At 45.6% G+C, this 27,216-nt stretch overlaps 1 pseudogene across 1 annotated transcript in view; it reads right to left on the bottom strand.

The window, feature by feature from the left end:
• Positions 1 to 26,273, bottom strand: part of LOC311131903 — a 32,278-nt pseudogene extending 6,005 nt beyond the window's left edge. Inside the window, exons 1-21 of the transcript in view lie at positions 26,268 to 26,273; positions 24,551 to 24,650; positions 24,258 to 24,433; positions 23,077 to 23,193; positions 22,585 to 22,847; positions 22,326 to 22,346; positions 21,457 to 21,516; positions 20,373 to 20,426; positions 20,172 to 20,216; positions 20,050 to 20,076; positions 19,738 to 19,782; positions 18,006 to 18,050; positions 16,215 to 16,268; positions 15,825 to 15,893; positions 15,576 to 15,634; positions 15,336 to 15,416; positions 14,754 to 14,853; positions 14,597 to 14,656; positions 14,391 to 14,459; positions 14,218 to 14,289; positions 13,953 to 14,063 (exon numbers count right to left, since the gene is read on the bottom strand). The product of the transcript in view is annotated as an uncharacterized misc_RNA (transcript). The remainder of the gene's footprint in view (positions 1 to 13,952; positions 14,064 to 14,217; positions 14,290 to 14,390; positions 14,460 to 14,596; positions 14,657 to 14,753; positions 14,854 to 15,335; positions 15,417 to 15,575; positions 15,635 to 15,824; positions 15,894 to 16,214; positions 16,269 to 18,005; positions 18,051 to 19,737; positions 19,783 to 20,049; positions 20,077 to 20,171; positions 20,217 to 20,372; positions 20,427 to 21,456; positions 21,517 to 22,325; positions 22,347 to 22,584; positions 22,848 to 23,076; positions 23,194 to 24,257; positions 24,434 to 24,550; positions 24,651 to 26,267) is intronic.
• Between the last annotated feature and the right edge of the window lie 943 nt (positions 26,274 to 27,216).

The raw sequence follows: 27,216 nt of genomic DNA, 5'->3' as shown, positions 1-27,216 counted from the left end.
TTTAGGGGGGGGCTCACGCCGTGGACGACGGGGCAGCAGGAGGCCGGGATAGAGTGGTTCAGCGGGTTGGCAAAGGAGGCCGCCAGGTTACGGGAGTCACTGGTCACCAGGGGGAAGGAGAAGGTAGAGGCACGGCGAGAGATACTGGGGTGTGTTGCAAGTCCGGTCCGGCCCGTTCCTGATCCCCGCGTAGGGCCAGTGGTGTGTGTCCCCAGTCCGGTCGGGCCCGTTCCTGATCCCTGCATAGGGCCAGTGGTGTGTGTCCCCAGTATGGTCCGGCTTGTTCCTGTCCCTCGCACCAAGCCTGTGGTGCTCGTCGTCAGCCCGGTTCGGACCGTCCCTGCTCCCCGCACCAAGCCCATGGTGCGCGTCGCCAGCCCGGTCCGGCCTGTTCCTGCTCCCCGCACCAAGCCAATGTGCGCGTCGCCAGCCCGGCCCGGCCCGTTCCTGCTCCCCGCACCAAGCCTGTGGTGCGCATAGTCAGCCCGGCCCGGCCCGTTCCTGCTCCCCGCACCAAGCCTGTGGTGCACATCGTCAGCCCGGTCCGGCCCGTTCCTGCTCCCCGCACCAAGCCTGTGGTGCGCTTCGTCAGTCCGGCACAGCCCGTGCCTGGGTCACCGGTGCCTGGTCAGGTACCGGTCAGCTGCTACACATCGGAGCCTAAGCAATCCGCTCCACCGATGTCCAGTCCAGCTCCAGCCAGCGGGGCCAGACCGGACCAGGGGCGCTACGGAGGGTGGTGGTCAAGCCCGGAGCCGGAACCGCCTCCGAGGAGGAATGCCCACCCGACCCTTCCCTGTTCGGTTTATGTTTGGCGCGGTCGCAGTCCGCGCCTTTGGGGGGGGGGGGGTACTGTCACGCCCTGGCTCTGGGACTCTGTTATGTTGAGCCAGGGTGTGTTGTTTCTAGGTGTTTTGTTTGCTAGGTTTATTATCTAGTTCATTTGTTTCTATGTTGGCCGGTGTGGTTCTCAATCAGAGGCAACGTGAATCAGCTGTTGCTTGTTGTCTCTGATTGGGACCATACTTAGGCAGCCTGTTTTCCACAGTGTGTTGTGGGATCTTGTTCCGTGTATGGTTTGTGTCTGTTACTAAGGACTTCACGTATCGTTTTGTTGTTTTGTTCGTTCGTGGTGAATTATTAAATAAGTATGTTCACTCATCACGCTGCGCATTGGTCTACTGCCTCCAACGATCGTGACACATGTACAAATAAGACGACTTCGCTTGTTAACACACACAAAAACAAACAATACACGTTTGACATGAGAAACAGTTTCAGGGTGGTGTTACCAAGAGATAAGGAGTAATAAGGAAATGAAATGAAAAATATGTCACAATTAATTGTTTTCACAGTTTGAGATGTAACCTACAGTGAGGGAAAAAAGTATTTGATCCCCTGCTGATTTTGTACGTTTGCCCACTGACAAAGAAATGATCAGTCTATAATTTTAATGGTAGGTTTATTTGAACAGTGAGAGACAGAATAACAACAAAAAAATCCAGAAAAACGCATGTCAAAAATGTTATAAATTGATTTGCATTTTAATGAGGGAAATAAGTATTTGACCCCCTCTCAATCAGAAAGATTTCTGGCTCCCAGGTGTCTTTTATACAGGTATCGAGCTGAGATTAGGAGCACACTCTTAAAGGGAGTGCTCCTAATCTCAGCTTGTTACCTGTATAAAAGACACCTGTCCACAGAAGCATTCAATCAATCAGATTCCAAACTCTCCACCATGGCCAAGACCAAAGAGTTCTCTGAGGATGTCAGGGACAAGATTGTAGACCTACACAAGGCTGGAATGGGCTACAAGACTATCGCCAAGCAGCTTGGTGAGAAGGTGACAACAGTTGGTGCGATTATGCGTAAATGGAAGAAACACAAAAGAACTGTCAATCTCCCTTGGCCTGGGGCTCCATGCAAGATCTCACCTCGTGGAGTTGCAATGATCATGAGAACGGTGAGGAATCAGCCCAGAACTACACGGGAGGATCTTGTCAATGATCTCAAGGCAGCTGGGACCATAGTCACCAAGAAAACAATTGGTAACACACTGAGCCGTGAAGGACTGAAATCCTGCAGCGCCCGCAAGGTCCCCCTGCTCAAGAAAGCACATATACAGGCCCGTCTGAAGTTTGCCAATGAACATCTGAATGATTCAGAGTGAATCTGAATGATCCTGAGTGGCGCAGTGGTCTAAGGCGCTGCATCGCAGTGCTAACTGTGCCACTAGAGATCCTGGTTCGAATCCAGGCTCTGTCGCAGCCGGCCGCGACCGGGAGACTCATGGGCGGCGCACAATTGGCCCAGCGTCGTCCAGGGTAGGGGAGGGAATGGCCGGCAGGGATGTAGCTCAGTTGATAGAGCATGGCGTTTGCAACGCCAGGGTTGTGGGTTCGATTCCCACGGGGGGCCAGTATAAAAAAAGATGTATTCACTAACTGTAAGTCGCTCTGGATAAGAGCGTCTGCTAAATGACTAAAATGTAAAAATGTAAACTGGGTGAAAGTGTTGTGGTCAGATGAGACCAAAATCGAGCTCTTTGGCATCAACCCAACATGCCGTGTTTGGAGGAGGAGGAATGCTGCCTATGACCCCAAGAACACCATCCACACCGTCAAACATGGAGGTGGAAACATTATGCTTTGGGGGTGTTTTTCTGCTAAGGGGACAGGACAACTTCACCGCATCAAAGGGACGATGGACGGGGCCATGTACCGTCAAATCTTGGGTGAGAACCTCCTTCCCTCAGCCAGGGCATTGAAAATGGGTCGTGGATGGGTATTCCAGCATGACAATGACCCAAAACACACAGCCAAGGCAACAAAGGAGTGGCTCAAGAAGAAGCACATTAAGGTCCTGGAGTGGCCTAGCCAGTCTCCAGACCTTAATCCCATAGAAAATCTGTGGAGGGAACTGAAGGTTCGAGTTGCCAAACGTCAGCCTCGAAACCTTAATGACTTGGAGAAGATCTGCAAAGAGGAGTGGGACAAAATCCCTCCTGAGATGTGTGCAAACCTGTTGGCCAACTACAAGAAAAGTCTGACCTCTGTGATTGCCAAAAAGGGTTTTGCCACCAAGTACTAAGTCATGTTTTGTAGAGGGGTCAAATACTTATTTCCATCATTAAAATGCAAATCAATTTATAACATTTTTGACATGCGTTTTTCTGGATTTTGTTGTTGTTATTCTGTCTCTCACTGCTCAAATAAACCTACCATTAAAATTATAGACTGATCATGTCTTTGTCAGTGGGCAAACATATAAAATCAGCAGGGGATCAAATACTTTTTTCCTTCACTGTACATAATATAATTTCTCAAATGGTGAATTAAAAAAACGAGACTCACCTGGTACAAAGATTTCTGTCAGTGGGGGTGGAGGTGGCTGTGTCCGGGGAGGAGGAAGCTGGGTGGTCTTGGGGACGTACATCCAGTTGGTGGGTGTCTGGGGTCCCACCATAGAGATAACAGGGGGTTGCTGCTTCTCCCCTCGGCCCCCTGATGCTACTGTCATGATGTCTGGAAGTTTGTTCAGGGGTACCTTGAAGAACTACGTCACCTTGCCAGTGTCGATTTCATTCTCGTCAAAGCCGGGGGACGCTGGGGCCATGAGGAGGGAGGGCTCTCAGTCTCAAATATTAGTGGCCTAGGCTGGAGAGGGAGAAATACACATGGGAAGAAATACAAAGTGACTATGCATTCCAGAGATAGTGATCGCTGCAACAGTCATGCTAACATATTTGATGGTATTTATTGCAGGTTTGTTGAATGCAGTATATGGTGTGTGGTTAGAGGGTAACATAGTTATGTGGTTTGTTAAGAGCCTTACTCAGTTCTTTAGACTACAGCTTTACATAGTTTATTGAATATATAGTTTATTAGAGCATAATTCATAGTTGATTAGACTGTAGTTTGCATATTGGTATGATAATGTGCAATGTCTACTTATATGTGGTTTTGTCCATGGCTTGTAATGTCTATTTTCATATGGTTTTGTCCATTTGTTCAATCCTAAGTGTCTTCGTAAGTTCATCCCGTAAATTCATCCTAAAAGTGTTTTCTCTTACTCTTCTGTAATCGTCCTCAAAGTTGGTTAATGCCGCCCCTGTCTGGGACCTCTCTGTAAACCTCAGGGGTCAGTATGGGTACAGGTGAGGGGGCGACGAGTCCAGGGGCGGGTGGCCCGAGGGAGTTGGGGATGAAGAATGTTCCATCGTCGTGCTCACAGATCCGGCTCAGCAGCTTACTCTCCAGGGATGTGCCAAGACACACAGTTTAACAAAGACAGCACAGGCGTTGGCTCAGGGTTCCAACGGCTGTCTACACCCCACCACTGGAACAGACAAGAGGTTTTTTAAAGACTTTATAAAGGCTTCTACATCCTTATAACAAGTTATAAAGCATTACACTTGTTTTATAAATGCTTATATTATAGGACTTTATATTTTAACACACAGACTAACAGAGAGACAAATGGTTAATACCGTCTGTTTGTTGAAAATGTTACAACTGGTTTTGTAACATTATGACATACCCTGAACAAGGAAACAGATCTGAGTCTACCATAGAAAAAACATTTATAGTGGGTGTATGGTGTATGCAAATGCATGAAGAAATCCATGTTCTCACGCCCTGGCTCTGGGACTCTGTTATGTTGAGCCAGGGTGTGTTGTTTCTAGGTGTTTTGTGTGCTAGGTTTATTATCTAGTTCATTTGTTTCTATGTTGGCCGGTGTGGTTCTCAATCAGAGGCAACGTGAATCAGCTGTTGCTTGTTGTCTCTGATTGGGAACCATACTTAGGCAGCCTGTTTTCCACAGTGTGTTGTGGGATCGTGTTCCGTGTATGGTTTGTGTCTGTTACTAAGGACTTCACGTATCGTTTTGTTGTTTTGTTCGTTCGTGGTGAATTATTAAATAAGTATGTTCACTCATCACGCTGCGCATTGGTCTACTGCCTCCAATGATCGTGACAGAAGATCCCACCATAACTGGACCAAGCAGCGTGTCCAGGAGCCAACGCCAGAGAGGGCTCTAAAGGATATCAACCTCGACTGGGTCAAGCCGCGGGAGGAGGAGAGAGGCTGGACTTGGGAGCAGAGGAGCGAGAGTCTGGCGAGAGCCATGGAGGCCTGGCCCACGGGGAGGAGAGACGCCCAGAACATTTTTAGGGGGGGGCTCACGCCGTGGACGACGGGGCAGCAGGAGGCCGGGATAGAGTGGTTCAGCGGGTTGGCAAAGGAGGCCGCCAGGTTACGGGAGTCACTGGTCACCAGGGGGAAGGAGAATGTAGAGGCACGGCGAGAGATACTGGGGTGTGTTGCAAGTCCGGTCCGGCCCGTTCCTGATCCCCGCGTAGGGCCAGTGGTGTGTGTCCCCAGTCCGGTTGGGCCCGTTCCTGATCCCCGCGTAGGGCCAGTGGTGTGTGTCCCCAGTACGATCCGGCTTGTTCCTGTCCCTCGCACCAAGCCTGTGGTGCTCGTCGTCAGCCCGGTCCGGCCTGTTCCTGCTCCCCGCACCAAGCCAGTGGTGCGCTTCGTCAGCCCGGTTCGGACCGTCCCTGCTCCCCGCACCAAGCCCATGGTGCGCGTCGTCAGCCCGGTCCGGCCTGTTCCTGCTCCCCGCACCAAGCCAATGGTGTGCGTCACCAGCCCGGCCCGGCCCGTTCCTGCTCCCCGCACCAAGCCTGTGGTGCGCATCGTCAGCCCGGCCCGGCCTGTTCCTGCTCCCCGCACCAAGCCTGTGGTGCACATCGTCAGCCCGGTCCGGCCCGTTCCTGCTCCCCGCACCAAGCCTGTGGTGCGCTTCGTCAGTCCGGCACAGCCCGTGCCTGGGTCACCGGTGCCTGGTCAGGTACCGGTCAGCTGCTCCACATCGGAGCCTAAGCAATCCACTCCACCGATGTCCAGTCCAGCTCCAGCCAGCGGGGCCAGACCGGACCAGGGGCGCTACGGAGGGTGGTGGTCAAGCCCGGAGCCGGAACCGCCTCCGAGGAGGAATGCCCACCCGACCCTTCCCTGTTCGGTTTATGTTTGGCGCGGTCGCAGTCTGCGCCTTTGGGGGGGGGGGGGGGGGGGGGGTACTGTCACGCCCTGGCTCTGGGACTCTGTTATGTTGAGCCAGGGTGTGTTGTTTCTAGGTGTTTTGTGTGCTAGGTTTATTATCTAGTTCATTTGTTTCTATGTTGGCCGGTGTGGTTCTCAATCAGAGGCACGTGAATCAGCTGTTGCTTGTTGTCTCTGATTGGGACCATACTTAGGCAGCCTGTTTTCCACAGTGTGTTGTGGGATCTTGTTCCGTGTATGGTTTGTGTCTGTTACTAAGGACTTCACGTATCGTTTTGTTGTTTTGTTCGTTCGTGGTGAATTATTAAATAAGTATGTTCACTCATTACGCAGCGCATTGGTCTACTGCCTCCAACGATCATGACACATGTACAAATAAGACGACTTCGCTTGTTAACACACACAAAAACAAACTATACACGTTTGACATGAGAAACAGTTTCAGGGTGGTGTTACCAAGAGATAAGGAGTAATAAGGAAATGAAATGAAAAATATGTCACAATTAATTGTTTTCACAGTTTGAGATGTAACCTACAGTGAGGGAAAAAAGTATTTGATCCCCTGCTGATTTTGTACGTTTGCCCACTGACAAAGAAATGATCAGTCTATAATTTTAATGGTAGGTTTATTTGAACAGTGAGAGACAGAATAACAACAACAAAATCCAGAAAAACGCATGTCAAAAATGTTATAAATTGATTTGCATTTTAATGAGGGAAATAAGTATTTGACCCCCTCTCAATCAGAAAGATTTCTGGCTCCCAGGTGTCTTTTATACAGGTATTGAGCTGAGATTAGGAGCACACTCTTAAAGGGAGTGCTCCTAATCTCAGCTTGTTACCTGTATAAAAGACACATGTCCACAGAAGCATTCAATCAATCAGATTCCAAACTCTCCACCATGGCCAAGACCAAAGAGTTCTCAGAGGATGTCAGGGACAAGATTGTAGACCTACACAAGGCTGGAATGGGCTACAAGACCATCGCCAAGCAGCTTGGTGAGAAGGTGACAACAGTTGGTGCGATTATGCGTAAATGGAAGAAACACAAAATAACTGTCAATCTCCCTTGGCCTGGGGCTCCATGCAAGATCTCACCTCGTGGAGTTGCAATGATCATGAGAACGGTGAGGAATCAGCCCAGAACTACACGGGAGGATCTTGTCAATGATCTCAAGGCAGCTGGGACCATAGTCACCAAGAAAACAATTGGTAACACACTACGCCGTGAAGGACTGAAATCCTGCAGCGCCCGCAAGGTCCCCCTGCTCAAGAAAGCACATATACAGGCCCGTCAGAAGTTTGCCAATGAACATCTGAATGATTCAGAGGAGAACTGGGTGAAAGTGTTGTGGTCAGATGAGACCAAAATCGAGCTCTTTGGCATCAACCCAACATGCCGTGTTTGGAGGAGGAGGAATGCTGCCTATCCAGGCTCTGTCGCAGCCGGCCGCGACCTGGAGACTCATGGGCGGCGCACAATTGGCCCAGCGTCGTCCAGGGTAGGGGAGGGAATGGCTGGCAGGGATGTAGCTCAGTTGATAGAGCATGGTGTTTGCAACGCCAGGGTTGTGGGTTCGATTCCCACGGGGGGCCAGTATAAAAAAATGATGTATTCACTAACTGTAAGTCGCTCTGGATAAGAGCGTCTGCTAAATGACTAAAATGTAAAATGTAAATGTAATGACCCCAAGAACACCATCCACACCGTCAAACATGGAGGTGGAAACATTATGCTTTGGGGGTGTTTTTCTGCTAAGGGGACAGGACAACTTCACCGCATCAAAGGGACGATGGACGGGGCCATGTACCGTCAAATCTTGGGTGAGAACCTCCTTCCCTCAGCCAGGGCATTGAAAATGGGTCGTGGATGGGTATTCCAGCATGACAATGACCCAAAACACACAGCCAAGGCAACAAAGGAGTGGCTCAAGAAGAAGCACATTAAGGTCCTGGAGTGGCCTAGCCAGTCTCCAGACCTTAATCCCATAGAAAATCTGTGGAGGGAACTGAAGGTTCGAGTTGCCAAACGTCAGCCTCGAAACCTTAATGACTTGGAGAAGATCTGCAAAGAGGAGTGGGACAAAATCCCTCCTGAGATGTGTGCAAACCTGTTGGCCAACTACAAGAAAAGTCTGACCTCTGTGATTGCCAAAAAGGGTTTTGCCACCAAGTACTAAGTCATGTTTTGTAGAGGGGTCAAATACTTATTTCCATCATTAAAATGCAAATCAATTTATAACATTTTTGACATGCGTTTTTCTGGATTTTCTGGTTTGTTGAATGCAGTATATGGTGTGTGGTTAGAGGGTAACATAGTTATGTGGTTTGTTAAGAGCCTTACTCAGTTATTTAGACTACAGCTTTACATAGTTTATTGAATATATAGTTTATTAGAGCATAATTCATAGTTGATTAGACTGTAGTTTGCATATTGGTATGATAATGTGCAATGTCTACTTATATGTGGTTTTGTCCATGGCTTGTAATGTCTATTTTCATGTGGTTTTGTCCATTTGTTCAATCCTAGTGTCTTCGTAAGTTCATCCCGTAAATTCATCCTAAAAGTGTTTTCTCTTACTCTTCTGTAATCATCCTCAAAGTTGGTTAATGCCGCCCCTGTCTGGGACCTCTCTGTAAACCTCAGGGGTCAGTATGGGTACAGGTGAGGGGGCGACGAGTCCAGGGGCGGGTGGCCCGAGGGAGTTGGGGATGAAGAGTGTTCCATCGTAGTGCTCACAGATCTGGCTCAGCAGCTTACTCTCCAGGGCTGTGCCAAGACACACAGTTTAACAAAGACTGTCATCAACCTCAAGCTAATTTCAAGTTATCAAATTATTAAGTAGTTATCCAGGGAGTATCAAAATATAGAACATCAATCAACACCAGTCATAATAGAATGTCACTGGCCTGTTTCTCTAGCTAGTGTATGGGAACTCCATTACTTGGTTATGTATATAACCTTTGGTTTAAACGTTAAAGTATCTTAGCATAGCAGTGATGGCAGGCATCGAGATTAAGGGTGACTTTTAAACAGGCCACACAGGGAGAATAGTTGGGATGTGATGAGACATTATCTAGAATGTTTAAAGAGTTCACAATACTGCAACTATAGTGACTGCGTAACCTGGCCTAGAACCCAAAGAGCAAACAGAAGCACATTTAATTTATTAATTTATCTATTTAGCAAAGGATAATCCAGCAATAGTAACAACTGCCACTGTTTTCCAGGGAGCTCTGGGTATAGTTCCTTAGAAGGAAGAAACGTCAGCTAACTCTTTAAGTCAATAGTGTTTATGTTCTGTACACTTCCATTTATAGTCAACAAGCTGTTTTAACTCACCATAAATTTCCCTGATAATTTTGATGACTTCCTCTCTCTGTTGGCGGAAGAAGAAAACGTTATTAAGATATACAAATATGGTTGAGAGACATAACAAAGGTGCCATTATGAAACAGTATGCATTTTGTGCTCTACTCACTGTCAAGCAAGGTTCCCCCTTTTCACCAGATTTCCCCTGCAAGTTTGAACACAGATTAGCGATCAACATATAAATGAACCATGAAATATGTTATTTTATAACCATGATGGGACAAGAAGACTATCATACCATGGGTCCTGTAGATCCTGTCTCTCCAAATTCTCCCTTGTCTCCTTTCCTCCCACAGTCTCCACCAATCCCCCTGTAATATGACAGTATTGTAAAGTACATCAACAAGAACATTTATAGTGAACAGCAAATGGTTGTGTGTGTCCATGTTGGCATTGAACTGGTCTGTGTGTGTTTGTTTGGCAGTTACAGTCCTGTGTGGCTCAGGTTGTTGGTTCAATTCCCGCAGGGATCAAAAGCGTTGACTTAGTTTGTACCTTTTCTCCTGGAAAGCCATCCCCTGGAGGCCCCCGAGGGCCAATTGGCCCCTGGAACCCAGGCTCCCCAATGAAGGTCACAAGGAGACAAGACTAATAAATAGCATGGTTAATCATGGCTAATGTTATAACAGCTCACAACACGGTATACAGTGGCACACAGAATATTGTGCCAAGTCATATTGATAGTACCAAAACCAATTTCCCTCTGAACATACAGGTAACTGCCAAAATAAAGGAAACACTTGAGTAAATGAGGGATACAAAGTATATTGAAAGCAGGTGCTTCCACACAGGTGTGGTTCCTGAGTTAATTAAGAAATTAAAACATCCCATCGTGCTTAGGGTCATGTATGAAAAAGCCCAGTTGCACATTATTTTGGCTACAATGGCTAGAAGAAGCATAGGGGGTTTAAAGGGTTTGTGTGAGTGTGTCTCAGTCACCAGATCTCAACCCAGTTGAACCCTTATGGGAGATTCTGGAGCGACGCCTGACTCAGCGTTTTCCACCACCATCAACAAAACACCAAATGATGGAATTTATTGTGGAAGAATGGTGTCGCATCCCTCCAATAGAGTTCCAGACACTTGAGGAATCTATACCAACACGCACTGAAGCTGTTCTGGCGGCCCAACACCCTATTAAGACACTTTATCCTTTATTTTGGCAGTTACCTGTTTTTCCCCACTTGAACATACACTACCGTTCAAAAGTTTGGGGTCACTTATACATTTCCTTGTTTTCGAAAGAAAAGCAATTTTTTTGTCCATTAAAATATCATCAAATTGATCAGAAATACAGTGTAGACATTGTTAATGTTGTAAATGGCTATTGTAGCTGAAAAGGCTGATTTGTAATTGAATATCTACATACAGTGAGGGAAAAAAGTATTTGATCCCCTGTTGATTTTGTACGTTTGCCCACTGACAAAGACATGATCATTCTATAATTTTAATGGTAGGTTTATTTGAACAGTGAGAGACAGAATAACAACAACAAAAATCCAGAAAAACGGATGTCAAAAATGTTATAAATTGATTTGCATTTTAATGAGGGAAATAAGAATTTGACCCCTTTACTTGGTGGCAAAACCCTTTATGTCAATCACAGAGGTCAGACGTTTCTTGTAGTTGGCCACCAGGTTTGCACACATCTCAGGAGGGATTTTGTCCCACTCCTCTTTGCAGATCTGTTCCAAGTCATTAAGGTTTTGAGCCTGACATTTGGCAACTCGAACCTTCAGCTCCCTCCACAGATTTTCTATGGGATTAAGGTCTGGAGACTGGCTAGGCCACTCCAGGACCTTAACGTGCTTCTTCTTGAGCCACTCCTTTGTTGCCTTGGCCGTGTGTTTTGGGTCATTGTCATGCTGGAATACCCATCCACAACCCATTTTCAATGCCCTGGCTGAGGGAAGGAGGTTCTCACCCAAGATTTGACGGTACATGGCCCCGTCCATCGTCCCTTTGATGCTGTGAAGTTGTCCTGTCCCCTTAGCAGAAAAACACCCCCAAAGCATAATGTTTCCACCTCCATGTTTGACGGTGGGGATGGTGTTCTTGGGGTCATAGGCAGCATTCCTCCTCCTCCTCCAAACACGGCGAGTGGAGTTGATGCCAAAGAGCTCGATTTTGGTCTCATCTGACCACAACACTTTCACCCAGTTCTCACTTTCACTTTCTCCCAGATGTTCATTGGCAAACTTGAGATGGGCCTGTATACAGTGGGGGAAAAAAGTATTTAGTCGGCCACCAATTGTGCATGTTCTCCCACTTAAAAAGATGAGAGAGGCCTGTAATTTTCATCATAGGTACACGTCAACTATGACAGACAAAATGAGAAAAAAAAATATCCAGAAAATCACATTGTAGGATTTTTAATGAATTTATTTGCAAATTATGGTGGAAAATAAGTATTTGGTCAATAACAAAAGTTTCTCAACACTTTGTTATATACCCTTTGTTGGCAATGACACAGGTCAAACGTTTTCTGTAAGTCTTCACAAGGTTTTCACACACTGTTGCTGGTATTTTTTTTCATACACAAAAAAAAAAAAAATGTATGCACGCATGACTGTAAGTCGCTTTGGATAAAAGCGTCTGCTAAATGGCATATTATTATTATTTATTATTATTTTGGCCCATTCCTCCATGCAGATCTCCTCTAGAGCAGTGATGTTTTGGGGCTGTCGCTGGGCTACACGGACTTTCAACTCCCTCCAAAGATTTTCTATGGGGTTGAGATCTGGAGACTGGCTAGGCCACTCCAGGACCTTGAAATGCTTCTTACGAAGCCACTCCTTCGTTGCCCGGGCGGTGTGTTTGGGATCATTGTCATGCTGAAAGACCCAGCCACGTTTCATCTTCAATGCCCTTGCTGATGGAAGGAGGTTTTCACTCAAAATCTCACGATACATGGCCCCATTCATTCTTTCCTTTACACGGATCAGTCGTCCTGGTCCCTTTGCAGAAAAACAGCCCCAAAGCATGATGTTTCCACCCCCATGCTTCACAGTAGGTATGGTGTTCTTTGGATGCAACTCAGCATTCTTTGTCCTCCAAACACGACGAGTTGAGTTTTTACCAAAAAGTTCTATTTTGGTTTCATCTGACCATATGACATTCTTCCAATCCTCTTCTGGATCATCCAAATGCACTCTAGCAGACTTTAGACGGGCCTGGACATGTACTGGCTTAAGCACAGGGGGACACGTCTGGCACTGCAGGATTTGAGTCCCTGGCGGCGTAGTGTGTTACTGATGGTTGGCTTTGTTACTTTGGTCCCAGCTCTCTGCAGGTCATTCACTAGGTCCCCCCGTGTGGTTCTTTGATTTTTGCTCACCGTTCTTGTGATCATTTTGACCCCACGGGGTGAGATCTTGCGTGGAGCCCCAGATCGAGGGAGATTATCAGTGGTCTTGTATGTCTTCCATTTCCTAATAATTGCTCCCACAGTTGATTTCTTCAAACCAAGCTGCTTACCTATTGCAGATTCAGTCTTCCCAGCCTGGTGCAGGTCTACAATTTTGTTTCTGGTGTCCTTTGACAGCTCTTTGGTCTTGGCCATAGTGGAGTTTGGAGTGTGACTGTTTGAGGTTGTGGACAGGTGTCTTTTATACTGATAACAAGTTCAAACAGGTGCCATTAATACAGGTAACGAGTGGAGGACAGAGGAGCCTCTTAAAGAAGAAGTTACAGGTCTGTGAGAGCCAGAAATCTTGCTTGTTTGTAGGTGACCAAATACTTATTTTCCACCATAATTTGCAAATAAATTCATGAAAAATCCTACAATGTGATTTTCTGGATTTTTTTCTTCTCAATTTGTCTGTCATAGTTGACGTGTACCTATGATGAAAATTACAGGCCTCTCTCATCTTTTTAAGTGGGAGAACTTGCACAATTGGTGGCTGACTAAATACTTTTTTTCCCCACTGTATGTGCTTTCTTGAGCAGGAGGACCTTGCGGGCACTGCAGGATTTCAGTCCTTCACGGCGTAGTGTGTTACCAATTGTTTTCTTGGTGACTATGGTCCCAGCTGCCTTGAGATCATTGACAAGACGCACCGGTCAGGCAGTCTAGTTGTAGTGGATATTGACTTTGTGAAAAGGTTCAGTAAATATTTATTCAGTCAGCCTGACATATATGGCACGTTCAATATGCCGTCACACCCTCCACATGACTGATTAACTCATTCAATTCAATTGTGTAAGGCCCAGCACAATATTTGTCCATCCTGTACTTCAAAAAAGGTTGACTATTCAGGATGTCCTCTCTTGTATTGCTTAAGCTGGAGTTAATCAGTATGTCTCCTATACCAGAAGCAGGTTTATTTTTATTTTTTTTGTCATTTAGCTGACGCTCTTATCCAGAGCGACTTACATGGGGATTAGAACCAGCGACCTTTCGGTTACTGGCACAACGCTCTTAACCACTAAGCTACCTGCCGCCCTGGTAATGCTTTGTTTAACGTAGGTGTATGCAGGTTGGCCAGAACTACCAAAGGTTTCTATCGGACTGTGGGTGGTTGTCTGGGTAAACATTCTAGATCCCAAACCTTCAAAAAAAGAACTCTACCTTTTTCCAGGAATTCCTTTCCCATCACTGGTCCTGGCAAACCAATCTCACCCTGTTTCAAGACACAATGAAAATGCAGACAATGAACAAGTTAACAAGTGATTTAATAACTATTTCAAATGTCTGTACTCTTTACACTCTATAGTAGATATACAATGGGGCCCAATTCACTTTGAACTCAAAATTAACTTTGATCCCGTGCTTACCTTAGGTCCGACCGCTCCATCTTCCCCAGGTATACCAGGTATCCCAGAGGATCCGTCAGGTCCTGGTTCACCCTGGAGACGACCACAGATCAGACACACACCTTCACATTCAACACCTGCTCATCTCAGCTGTATATTGTATGTTGCATTGGAGACCTTTGCCATCCACTCACCTTTGGCCCTGGCTCCCCGACTCCTCTCTCTCCCTGTGGTCCGTGCTGCCCTGGGAAGCCCTGGTCACCCTGTGGAGAAGACAACTGAATCAGTCCCTGATTAGAGGTGAAGAATGAAAACCAACAGTACTACGGACCTCGAGGTCTGGATTTGAGTAAGGGGGAAATGTACCATGTCACCCACTACCATATTTAGTTCCACTCACCTTTGGGCCAACTATTCCCAGCCCTGGTGGCCCCCGAGGGCCGGAAGACCCAGATGGAGCATGGAGAGAGAGGGACAGAGATTAGTCAGTTCAGTTATAAGTGAGTGATAGAACAAACCAGAATGACAGTGGGATACAAATCGAAATAATGGAACACAGAGGAAATAATGGAATAATTTGATAGGCCTGCCTTTTCTCCTTGGATCCCTGCGCCTGGAAAACCCACCAATCCTGGCAACTCTGGGGCTCCTGTGTTTCTTTGGAGGTCAGAGGTTAAGAGGTCATCCCTTAGTGCAGGGGTTCCCAAACTCTTTTTGTGTCGGGACCCCATTTATGATAGCAACCTCATCAGGGACCCTGTCATAATATCAGAACACAGCTCCTACTTTACAGTGTGATAAAAATGGCACACAAGAGGTTTTACTATGACTTCTGCAGTGCATGGCCGGACTAATCAAGTCTAGGCCCCCGGGAATGAACATTTAAAAGGTCCCCCTCTTGGCATCAGACAGACAATTTTCCAGTTTTAAAGCAAATTTCCTGCTATTCTACAAATTTGGCCTTGGGGTAGAGAGAAAATTCTGTTGCCGGACCCCCTGCATTAACCCACTTTGAGAACCCCTGCCTTTATGTACACAATGTTTTCATGACCATCATCACCATAGACACACAGCACTTCAATACCTCCCATCTTGAGGTAGTTTAGGGTTAAGGTTAAGGTCAGGGTTAGGGTCAACATACCTTGTCACCTTTGAACCCTGAACCTGGGGTGCCCTTAGGACCCTCGTAACCCCTGTCACCCTGAAACACATAAAAGACACTGAGCCATTAGCTAGGTACACACTTCACTTCACTGTATGAGTATGAGAGTCCTATAGTACATGCCATATCTCACATACAGAACACTATAGCATACACATACAGTACATATCCAAGCTAGACTAATCAGTGGGTTGAACAGCTAGTGATGGTGTCTCACCTTAGACCCTCTCCTGGGAACCCTTGTGTTCCCTGAACCCCTGGAGGACCAATCTGACCCTAGTAGACATAATAAAGAGGATAGCAATAATTAATATCCATCAGCAGAGCAAAGCTCAATTATTTACAATATGTCTCCACCTAGTGGATATCCTGACACACTGCAGGGTAATTCTACAAGAGGGCTATGTGAAGCATTGACATAAACAAGATATCTAGCCATAAAACCTAAGGAACACTGTGAATTTACCGGCAGTCCTGGTTCACCCATACCCATTGGACCGGTGGGTCCAGGTCTTCCTTGGTTTCCCTTATCACCCTAGGATACAGGATAAATTAGGATTAGAGTCTGAGAGATCACTAGAGAGATTACTAGAGAGATTACTAGAGCGATCACTAGAGAGAGCACTAGAGAGATTACTAGAGATCGTTTGCCAGAAAAGAGGTAGAAGTCACCCTAACAACAGATCTAAACTAACAGATGCCAGCATCCCCTAGAGGTCCCATCGCTCCACTAGGTCCAGAGTCACCTTGGGAAAGAGGGGCATCATTCACCTTTCCCCAACATTCTCTGTACATTTTAGCTGTATCTTTATCTAGAACATTTCTGGAGGTATAGGAAGTTTAGCATCATCCTTACTTTGGGTCCTACAGGTCCTTCAGAGCCCTGGTCCCCAGGACCTCCACTAAGACCCTGCAACAGAGACAAGACAAACACCCCCACAAATACTGTATAATCACAAATAAGTAAACCAATCAATCAGGGCCTCCCGAGTGGCGCAGCGGTCTAAGGCTCGATCCCGGCCTGTATCACAACCGGCCATGATCGGGAGTCCCATAGGGAGGCGCACAATTGGCCCAGCGTTGTCCGGGTTAGGGGGTGGGTTTGGCCGGGGAGGATTTACTTGGCTCATCGCGCTCTAGCGTCACCCTGTGGCGGGCCGGGCGCCTGCAGGTAGACCTCGGTCGTCAGTTGAACAGTGTTTCCTCCGACACATTGGTGCGGCTGGCTTCCGGGTTAAACAGGCGGGTGTTAAGAAGCGCGGTTTGGCGGGTCATGTTTCGGAGGATGCATGACTCGACCTTCGCCTCCCTAGCCCGTTGGGGAGTTGCAGCGATGAGACAATATCGTAATTGGGGAGAAAAAGGGGTTAAAATACAATATATATACATATATGTGTGTGAGCAAGAACAAAGTAAGCTTTAGTTTCACATTCTCTGGTCAATGTTATGGTATGGCAAACAGGTCATGTATATTTTGGAGGGTCAGGGTGTGGTCAATCAAATTATGTTTCCATTAGCCGTATCCTCCATAGTTCTACAATTCGCATATGTACTCCCCAGTCCCCATGGGAACATGGTCTGGACCAGGGCTAAAACAAAAACCTAAAAACCACCAACCGTATTCAGATGGACTGCTGTCGTCATGCCAATGCTGGAGGGGCGTGAAAAGCGTTTAAAGAGGAATTAAGGGGGGAGGGGGGTGGATAACGTGCCGAAACACTAATCCTGCTGGACAATAGTCTGGTGGGAGATAAAGACAGTACACTGCAGGCTTGGATTCACTGCTTTAGATAGGCTCCATTAGGATGGGGATAAGGACTAATCCAGGACTCACATTCCATAAATGCAGACTGGGAGAAGAGCTTCATACTCAATGTGCATGTCCATGAGATACTGATGGTTCTAGTAGAGGGTCAGATGTGGGGGTGTAGACACAGGAATCGTTCAATTTGACCACTCATTCACACACAGGTATGAATGGGCAGAGCGTTGTGTAGGGAGTGGGATTTTTCCACATTTTTATGGCCATGGGGAGTTCTCCTCAGTATGTAAATCGAATACATTCTAATTTAGAACACATGTGGGTAAATACAGTGGATTCTAAAGATACTCAGGGCCTTATTCAATCAAGCCTAGTTGTTTTCCTGTTTCCAGCAGAGGAGGTTGGTGGGAAGAGCAATAGGAGGACGGGCTAATTGTAATAGTTGGAATGGAATAAATGTAACATGGTCAAACACATGGAAAACACATATTTGACTCCATTCCATTAATGCCATGCCATTCATTACAATGAGCCGTCTTCCTATAGCTCCTCCCACCAGCCTCCTCTTGTTTCCAGGGTAAGTCAAATATAACACTCTCCCTGTAAACTGATAAAGTGTGTTAGAAAGAATCGATGCAAAGTTGAGTTTTCTTTTTGTTTTCACAAGCACAAAACAGTCAAAACAGAAATAATGACTTAGACTTATCCCTGGGACTTGGCTATCTATTTTAATCTATTTTGTAGGGTCCCAAAATAGATTAGGGGGGGGGGGAAATCGATCTGCATGTCTAAAAAATGACCATGCCACCACCATTTTGACCATATTGTTATTCGCTGTAACATTTGGACAATAAAGTTGTATTGTATTATATTGTATTGAGTCACCTGCTCTCCTCTGGGTCCCCGAGCACCTGGTGGTCCATCTGGCACCTGTGGGAACATTTCACAGTCAGGAGGGGACGAGGGACAAAAAACTGCCCATTGAGGGTGCAGCCAAGTCACAAGAACTTTAAAAAGGACATGTGCAACTCTCACTCACAGTTACAAGCTTACAAGATGTTGAGTCTAGCGCAGGGGCGGTGTGTTCAATAGGGCGATATGGGCGACGCACTGCCAAACGGGAAAAGGAAGGGATTTTTTTTCTAATCAATTATATCACGGCAACAGTAGTTATCAGTGTTGTAATCTAGACGTCTGATCTGCCACAGTGCCACACTGCCACTAAATGTCCAATCAGGCTAAAGTCGTGCTTCAAATGGCCCCCCCCCCTTTTGGGGCGATTTCAGTCAGGTTGAAAATCGCCCAGAAGTCTGTCATAGACTCCCATGTAAAATCTATTTTTTTCAAATTTCAGAGCTTTCAATACAATCTCTATGGGTTTCTGAGGGCTTGCACTTACGCGCTTTCGTCATACGTAACGTAACCATGAACGTAACTAAGAAAAGAGCGGGTAGCAGCATCAATCAATTCACGTACTACTATCAAGATGGCTATAGCGTTCAGTGCAACTCGATTGTCTCTTTGAAAGAAGTTCACATCAAAGAGACAACCACAAAGTGCAGGAGCGCTTTTTTGAGTTCCTTCCCATCTCGGAATCAACCTCAGTCTCAATCGCCAGTGTGCTTTTGGAGAGACTGAACGGTCTTTTTGCCGACGACGTGAAAGTCAAACTCATTGCGCAAGCTTACGATGGAGCCAGTGTGATGAGGCGAGAGAAGGCAAAAGGTGCGTGAGCATTTCAAGAAAGGCCATTACGTGCATTGCTATGCGCATCAGCTGAATTTGATCATGCAGCAAGCTAAAAAGTAACTAGTAAACTAGTCCTCAGCATGCCTGATTTCAATGAGAAAGTCATTGACCGCTTTGCTGCATTGAAAGAGAGAAGAGAACAGTTTCAGTACAAGTAATGTAGCCTCTCTCTCTCTTTGTCCCTCCCTCTCTGTCTCTTTAACACACACACGCCCAAATCAGTTCACAGTTGATGTTGTTTAAAATAGTTATTTTTCATTTTAAAAAAAGTAAACAATTTTTTTTACAAATCTATACAATTGGCCAGAATATGGTTGTTCATATTTACAAAGCCATACAGATAGCTGTGTTTACCTTTTCTAGAAATTATTTTCAAATTCTGTTTTCAGGCAAAATGTCTATCACTGTTCATTTTCACAAATCTATACAAGAGGGCAGAATATGGAAGTCTATAAAAATTTCTTATTACCAATAACTTGCATCAATGTTTTCAGTAGCCTCTATCAAAAGCTCCTGCTTGCTCAGGTGCACATATTTCCAATTCAACCATGAGGCCTTTTTGAAGCAAGTAATGTGTATATCAGTATTGACTTATATGCTGCCCCTGTCTTCATGTTGTTGCTGGACATATCTTTTTTAAAATGTGTGTAGGTCACCTAAATCATCAGAAAAATTGCCCCCCCTGAGAATTTTTTCAGGAGCCGCCACTGGTCTAGCGTATAGCTATCTCTTCATATCACAATGTAATTCATCCACAGTCGGAAAGCCATCAGAATGCACTGAACAGCAGTTAGCTGGGGGGAGAGCCATTCACAATGAACAGAGAAGAGGCATGGCGAGAGTAGAGAGTCATTCATAAAAAGCGTACTTGATCTCTCTTCATCCCAGGGGCGCCACACTCGCCTCTCTCCCCCTGGAAAACCGAAAAAGCAGAAAAAACTGAATTTTGACCGCGCCGAGCTTTTTAAACCGTGGTGTGCCAGAGGACCATGGGCACTGGCTCAAACTGATGTTAGCTAGCATGTAGTGTAGAACAAACACTACTGTTTGTTGTCAGGGTAGCATTGGGACCTTGACCAGCTGTTTCACTATGATTCAGCATCCAACCCATCATGGGTTGATTTTCTTTGCACATGTACTGTAATGAATTTAAGATCACCAAGTAGTACTGGTATCTCACCTTTTCCCCTCTAGTGCCGGGCAGACCCAAAAAACGGGAGAGATCTCAATAGAAATCTTTACATCAGCTATAAGTCAACAATATACCTATGTAGATTGGTTTAGCCATGTATGCTACAGTACCTCGATACCCTCCATCCCAGGCCTTCCGTTGATACCAGGTTCCCCCTACAGTGACACCAGAGACCAGACAGTGAATGCATCCATACATCCATCAACCTATATAAAGACATTCCAACGAACATCAATGTATATAAAAACACTGCTTCTGTCACTACAAACGAACGGTGGTGGGATTATCTCAGGACAAAAATAAGAATTTACACGAAATTCTTCAGGACCGGGAGTACCGTCAGATCCAGACTGGCCTGTTTTCCACTGCAAATTACACAGGAATGGAGAGATCATTCCATCAGAGGACAGAATGGACTGATCATTGGACAGAATGTATTTTTGGGGGGCCTTTTTCATCCCTTGTTGTTCCCATAACATCCCCATGGTGTTTGTAAATGTGTGCATAGGTGACTGTGATCAGTCAACTCAATAGTGTCAGGGGCCTCTGTGCCATATAACCTCAGTCAACCTCCCAACGCCCTAACACTCATCCCCTCCATGTGTGTTTGCCAACACCTAATCTCATACCCTTGACCTCTGCTTCCAGCCAAAAGCCTTTTTAAGCCTCTCTTCAAAAGGCCTGCTAATCAAAACACACAAAGGCCCGCTACGCTATTCTTTTATTTTACGCCATGACACTTCGCCCCTCACACAGTACAGGCCTGTAACACTTGCAGTGTGGGAAACACTTCCTACTCTTTGATGTGATGCCCAGGACCCCTCTTGGGGAGGGGGGGGATTAGGAACAGGGTGCTATAACTGGGAGAGCCCCTGGTTGCATACAGAGGGGTACGTAGGGGGGTTATAGCCCATGGTTGTCCAACTGGCGAACTTGCCAGCAACAACACAGACCTGTCTGAGGATTACTGCTCCTCTGTACTACAGAGTAAACCACTGTCAACCTGGATACTTCAGACACACCAGACCCGACACACAGACACAACACTGGGAAATATGGAGGGCAGGGTTGAGGTTAATTTCATGTAAATTCAGTCAAACCAGTCATTGCTTTTCAATGAGGAAAATTGGAATTGAAATTTCAGTGTACTTCCTGAATTGACAAAAGAGGACAACAAAATGAAAACGGAAGAATAGTTATCGCGTATGGTGTTTACTGGTTACTAGAGGATGCTTTTGATGAATTAAGGTCACTAATTTTAAATAACTCCCCTCGCCTGGTTGTCTAAGTCTTAATTGAAAGGAGAAAACAAAAACCAGCAGACACTTGGATCTCTGTGGAATGAGTTTGACACCCCTGGGTTAGGTAATGAGACAGATAATGAAGTGGACTCACTAGGCTTCCAGGGGGACCTCTCTCTCCTTTATCACACAGACAGGACTTTGGCTGTGGGCACTGAAACAAGATTATTTTTTATATTTTTTTATTTAACCTTTATTTAACTAGGCAAGTCTGTTAAGATCAAACTCTTATTTACAATGACGGCTTACCAAGAGGCAAAAGGCCTCCTGCGGGGACGGGGACTGGAATTAAAAATACAAATGTAGGACAAAACACATCACAACAAGAGAGACACCACAACACTACATAAAGAGAGACCTAAGACAACTACACAGCATGGCAGCAACACATGACAACACAGCATGGTAGCAACACAACATAACAACAACACGGTAGCAACACAACATGGTAGCAGCACAAACATGGTACAAACATTGTTAGGCACAGACAACAGCACTGTCACGATCGTTACAGGAAGACTCGTGGAACCAAGGCGCAACGTGATAAGCGTACATCTTTAATGGTACACAATACACGAACAAAACAACAAAACGATACGTGAAGTCCTGAGGTTACACACACCAAACCTTTACGGATCAAGATCCCACAAACTAACTGGTGCCAACAGGCTGCCCAAGTATGGTCCCCAATCAGAGACAACGAGCCACAGCTGCCTCTGATTGGGAACCACCCTGGCCAACATAGATCTAAACGATCTAGAACAAAAAACTAAACATAGAAAAATCCACACCCTGGCTCAACATTTAAGAGTCCCCAGAGCCAGGGCGTGACAAGCACAAAGGGCTAAAAGGTAGAGACAACAATACATCATGCGATGTAAGGGAAGCAACATTTGAATATATCTCAGAGATAATTATCTTTACATTCCAAATGTATGATTACAAAAAAATTGACATACTTACCCCTGTGTTGACAAGCGTGTTCTAAAAAATAAGAAATAGTGAAAAAAACAGTGCTTTATATTTTGATAGCTCACACTCAGTGCTCAGTAATGTATATGTTTCAATTTAGCCATTTTAATCCTGTTCAGTCATCTCTCTGCATGAGCTCTACTGATTTGGGATTTAGGGTCTGAGGGAGGGAAAATACAAACATCTAGAATTGTATGGCAATGTCAAGACATGTTGGTATCCTTGAGGACAGATCACTCCCACCACTCACCAGTTCTTTAAAGAGTTTATCCTCCAGCAGGTTGTCTGTGAGGCTGAGGACGTGCTGCTGTGGCGGGGCGCTGGCGAAACAAACGTAGCCTGGCGTTGGTGGGCCCGTCCCTGGGTAGTCCCAACAGCCTGATGGTGAACAGACGAATGTTGTGGTTCTTTGGCCTCGGTGGTCACCGCACTGGGGCTGCAGGGATGGTCCACGCCGTCGGTCATCAGCAACGTCACCCTCAGGCTGTTAGCCGCTGTCTCACGGCTAAACACCTGGGTATTATAATCATTTGATTGGACTTTGGTGTTGTGTCTCATACTTGTTTTTTTGGTATGTTGCACTTTGTTCTCAATTGGTTCTACTTTCTTTAGATAGTCCTCTATAGATGGTCAAACTATCAACAAACTTTCATATGCAACCCTGTTGGCTTGGGGCTAGAGCTTGGGATAGGTTTAGAGTTAGAATAAACCAAATAAAGTTACCAGATAATGATATGCTGACCTGTGTAGCGTTAGTGATGGCGTAGGCTGAGTAGGTTCCGTGTCTGATGTAGGCCATGGACGCCACTCTGCTCTGGAACACATCCACATCCTGCCAGTCCCGGAAACATAAACAGAGCTAGAAGAAGAAGAAGAAGAAGAAGAAGAAGAAGAAGAAGAAGAAGAAGAAGAAGAAGAAGAAGAAGAAGAAGACCAGTTAAATGGAGAGTAGTTAGGGTTAAGTGCCTTGCTCGAGGGCACAAGGGTAGAAGATTACATCTACAGTGGGATACTAATACCAGAAACCCACTTGCCAGCCCACTACCAACCAGCTGTTTGTCCTGTCTGTCATGGGATAGAACCGTTGACTCTCTGGTTGCTAGCTCATCCCTCTAACCTCTACAGTACCAACCTTCTGTACTGCAGCGCGGCCAGACCCATCCCTCTAACCTCTACAGTACCAACCTGCTGTACTGCAGCGTGGCCAGACCCATCCCTCTAACCTCTACAGTACCAACCTGCTGTACTGCAGCGTGGCCAGACCCATCCCTCTAACCTCTACAGTACCAACCTGCTGTACTGCAGCGCTGCCAGACCCATCTCTCTAACCTCTACAGTACCAACCTGCTGTACTGCAGCGTGGCCAGACCCATCCCTCTAACCTCTACAGTACCAACCTGCTGTACTGCAGCGTGGCCAGACCCATCTCTCTAACCTCTACAGTACCAACCTGCTGTACTGCAGCGTGGCCAGACCCATCTCTCTAACCTCTACAGTACCAACCTGCTGTACTGCAGCGCTGCCAGACCCATCTCTCTAACCTCTACAGTACCAACCTGCTGTACTGCAGCGCGGCCAGACCCATCTCTCTAACCTCTACAGTACCAACCTGCTGTACTGCAGCGCGGCCAGACCCATCCCTCTAACCTCTACAGTACCAACCTGCTGTACTGCAGCGCGGCCAGACCCATCCCTCTAACCTCTACAGTACCAACCTGCTGTACTGCAGCGTGGCCAGACCCATCTCTCTAACCTCTACAGTACCAACCTGCTGTACTGCAGCGCGGCCAGACCCATCCCTCTAACCTCTACAGTACCAACCTGCTGTACTGCAGCGTGGCCAGACCCATCCCTCTAACCTCTACAGTACCAACCTGCTGTACTGCAGCGTGGCCAGACCCATCTCTCTAACCTCTACAGTACCAACCTGCTGTACTGCAGCGCGGCCAGACCCATCCTCAGTCTCCAACCTGCTGCCTGGATCTGCATGAGCTGTGTGCTGAAACGCAGGACGAAGTCTTTCTGCTTCTCAAACAGCAGCACATTGGCCTTCTCTGAGCTGAGGGATGGAAAGAGAAACGGGGTGGAGAGGATTGAAGGTGAATGAATACATTTAGGAATAAATAAACAAATGGATGGATGGATGGATGGATGGATGGATGGATGAATTAATGAATGAATGAATGAAGGAAGTCTGCTTTCTGGAACCCTCTTACTTTTTCCTTCATTTTGGAGGACCTGGTTGTCGTCTCTCTGGCCCTTCGTCCTCCTCTGGCCCCTGGCTGTGTGTGTTAGTGCCAACATGAGGCGCAACAGCTACACAACCTTCCACATCTTGATTGCTTCTCCAGCAGCTCAGCCTAGAACCAGCCAAACACAAGTTTGAGACTCATTCTCCTAATTCAGCACACACACACACACACACACACACACACACATACACACACACATATACATACACACACACACACACACACACACACACACATACCTAGTCACAGAAGAGTGCTGTGATTTATGTACACACTAGTGGGCGCCAACACCATAATCTACAACATTAAATAATGCCAGATCAATTTGGGCCAGTGTGATATCATAATTTGTTTGCAAGCAAAGTGAACAGGTTGCACATGAAGCTTCCAGTGAGGGAATAGCTGCAGGTGTAACATAATGACTACCCAGGGAACCAGAACCACTGCTCTCTTTCTTTGTCAGATCCTCTGTTTCATTCACCAGATTCTGATGCAAAGTTATTCCCTTTTGCCTTTATAGCAGTAATTTGCAGGATATGGTCAAACACCATTTTTTCTTCAGAACATTTTCCCATTTAGTTACAAAATAGTTTTACATTTCATGAATTTCATTTCAATTGATTTATTTGAATTGGAATTGGTCCCAAATATTTAATTGTAAATATGCTATTATAAATGTATAATTCCTGAGAATTATTCTGAGGACTAGTTAATGCTCCCAAATCAATGGATTGACTGATTTAAAAGCGCAGACAACCATGAACTCATCATCCAAATGACAGGGTTACCTATTATTATTTAAAAAATTAAATGGCATTTCAATCTGCAATACAACATGCAACACATGCGATTGTTATTGGATAGCCTACACCAATTTTCTCTCTGGAAATGACTTGATGTACATGTTCAATAGCCTACAGTGCACTTGACACGAATGTTACATAACATTGTTTCAAATCAATTAAACCGTACTTTGATTCTCATTTAAATACAATCAATCACAGTAATAGTCAGCTCATTTGGTCTGAATTACATAATCCGGTGGGTGAGATTTGTATCCCCGGTTTAGTCCTAAAGCAAGAGAGAGCAATGGTGATCAACCCGCTCGAATAGATTCAAACCTGCACGAGGGGGCTGCACTGGGAACACTGAATATGGCAAACTGTTGCCTCCCTTTACCAGAGTGATGGGAAGAAATGTGAATATAGTTTATTGCACATTTTTGATATTGATAACATCAACAGTTATTCCGTTTTTTTCACACCACAATATTGAGAGGTCAGACCACTTTGCTTTCTCAGTCATCATTCATACCAACTATTGGTCTATAATATTTATTGACAGGCCCTATGCACAAACCATGTTGTGGCCTAACAACGTGCAACATCCTTCCTACCCAACCTCTAATGTTATTAATGTGTTACAATGAAATAAATAACCTTAGTGGGACAACTGTATATATTTATATTAATATCTGTAGGCTATTGAGCCTCATTCAACCCACAGACAGTTATGGGGAACCTCTGTTCCAGCCCCCCAGATTTTAACGTGAGCACTTACTCATCCAGCACTCATCGCATGGTTCAACTAACTCATCTGAACGATCAAGTTCTTAGAGGTTTCTGTTCAGAATGATCAAGTTTCTACCATGATCCATTGAGTCAAATAACAATCCTCACACCGACATGCTACTAAAACTCGACAAGGGCAATATGGCCCTAAATATGATTTATGGGTAAAACACATGAGTACTGTAGACCTGGAGCAAATGCTTACTGTAAGTCAAATGCTTTCAAAAACTGGAGGTGCACTTGATTTAACTTGCCTGGTAGGCTAGCCTACAATGAAGCCAATGTAATAATCCCAAAAGTGCAAACTCGGCCCACCTTGTATGTTGGTCAAACTAATTAAATCAAGTGCACCTCGAGTTTGAGTTATGATTTTGACCTAGGTCTGGAGTACATGTAGGTCACCCAATTGCTACACTCTTAGAAAAAAGGGTTATTCGGCTGTCCCCACAGGATAACCCTTTTTGGTTCCACGTAGAACCCTTTTGGGTTCCATGTAGAACCCTCTGTGGAAAGGGTTCTATCTGGAACCAAAAAGGGTTCTTCAAATGGTTATCTTATGGGAACAGCCAAAAAAACATTTTAGGTTCTAGATAGCACCTTTTTTTCTAAGAGTGTAGGGATGGTGTGAATGATCTGTTAAAGGAAAGGAATAGGATGAAAATATAATTGATCAATAACCATACCCTGATGAAGGTAGCTTGTCTGTCGAAACACTGGTTATTAAGTTATTAAATTATTGCATCTGAGCTCCTAGAATGTGCGGGTCTCCTTTTTATTTTTCAAGTGTTCTACTCCGTTAGCCAGCACCTCGCCTAAATAGGTGTGCGTTTCTTTCGCCTCCAAAATGACCATTGAATAACATCTTCGACCCACTCCAAACAGCAACCCCACTGTTCAGGGACTAGCAAGCATTAGACCTCATCTGGATGACTTCAATATGAATATATCATCACTGTACCTGTCTCCTTCCTATAACTCACAGCACAGAGACATGACCGAGAGGGTTTTCATGCCAACGCCTGACGACGTAAATAAAAAATGTCTGAGAAAGAGGGGTTG

The sequence above is a fragment of the Coregonus lavaretus genome (assembly GCF_964263955.1).
Source record: "Coregonus lavaretus genome assembly, chromosome: 7".
Taxonomy (NCBI): domain Eukaryota; kingdom Metazoa; phylum Chordata; class Actinopteri; order Salmoniformes; family Salmonidae; genus Coregonus; species Coregonus lavaretus.
This window is presented reverse-complemented; position numbering and strand designations above follow the sequence as displayed.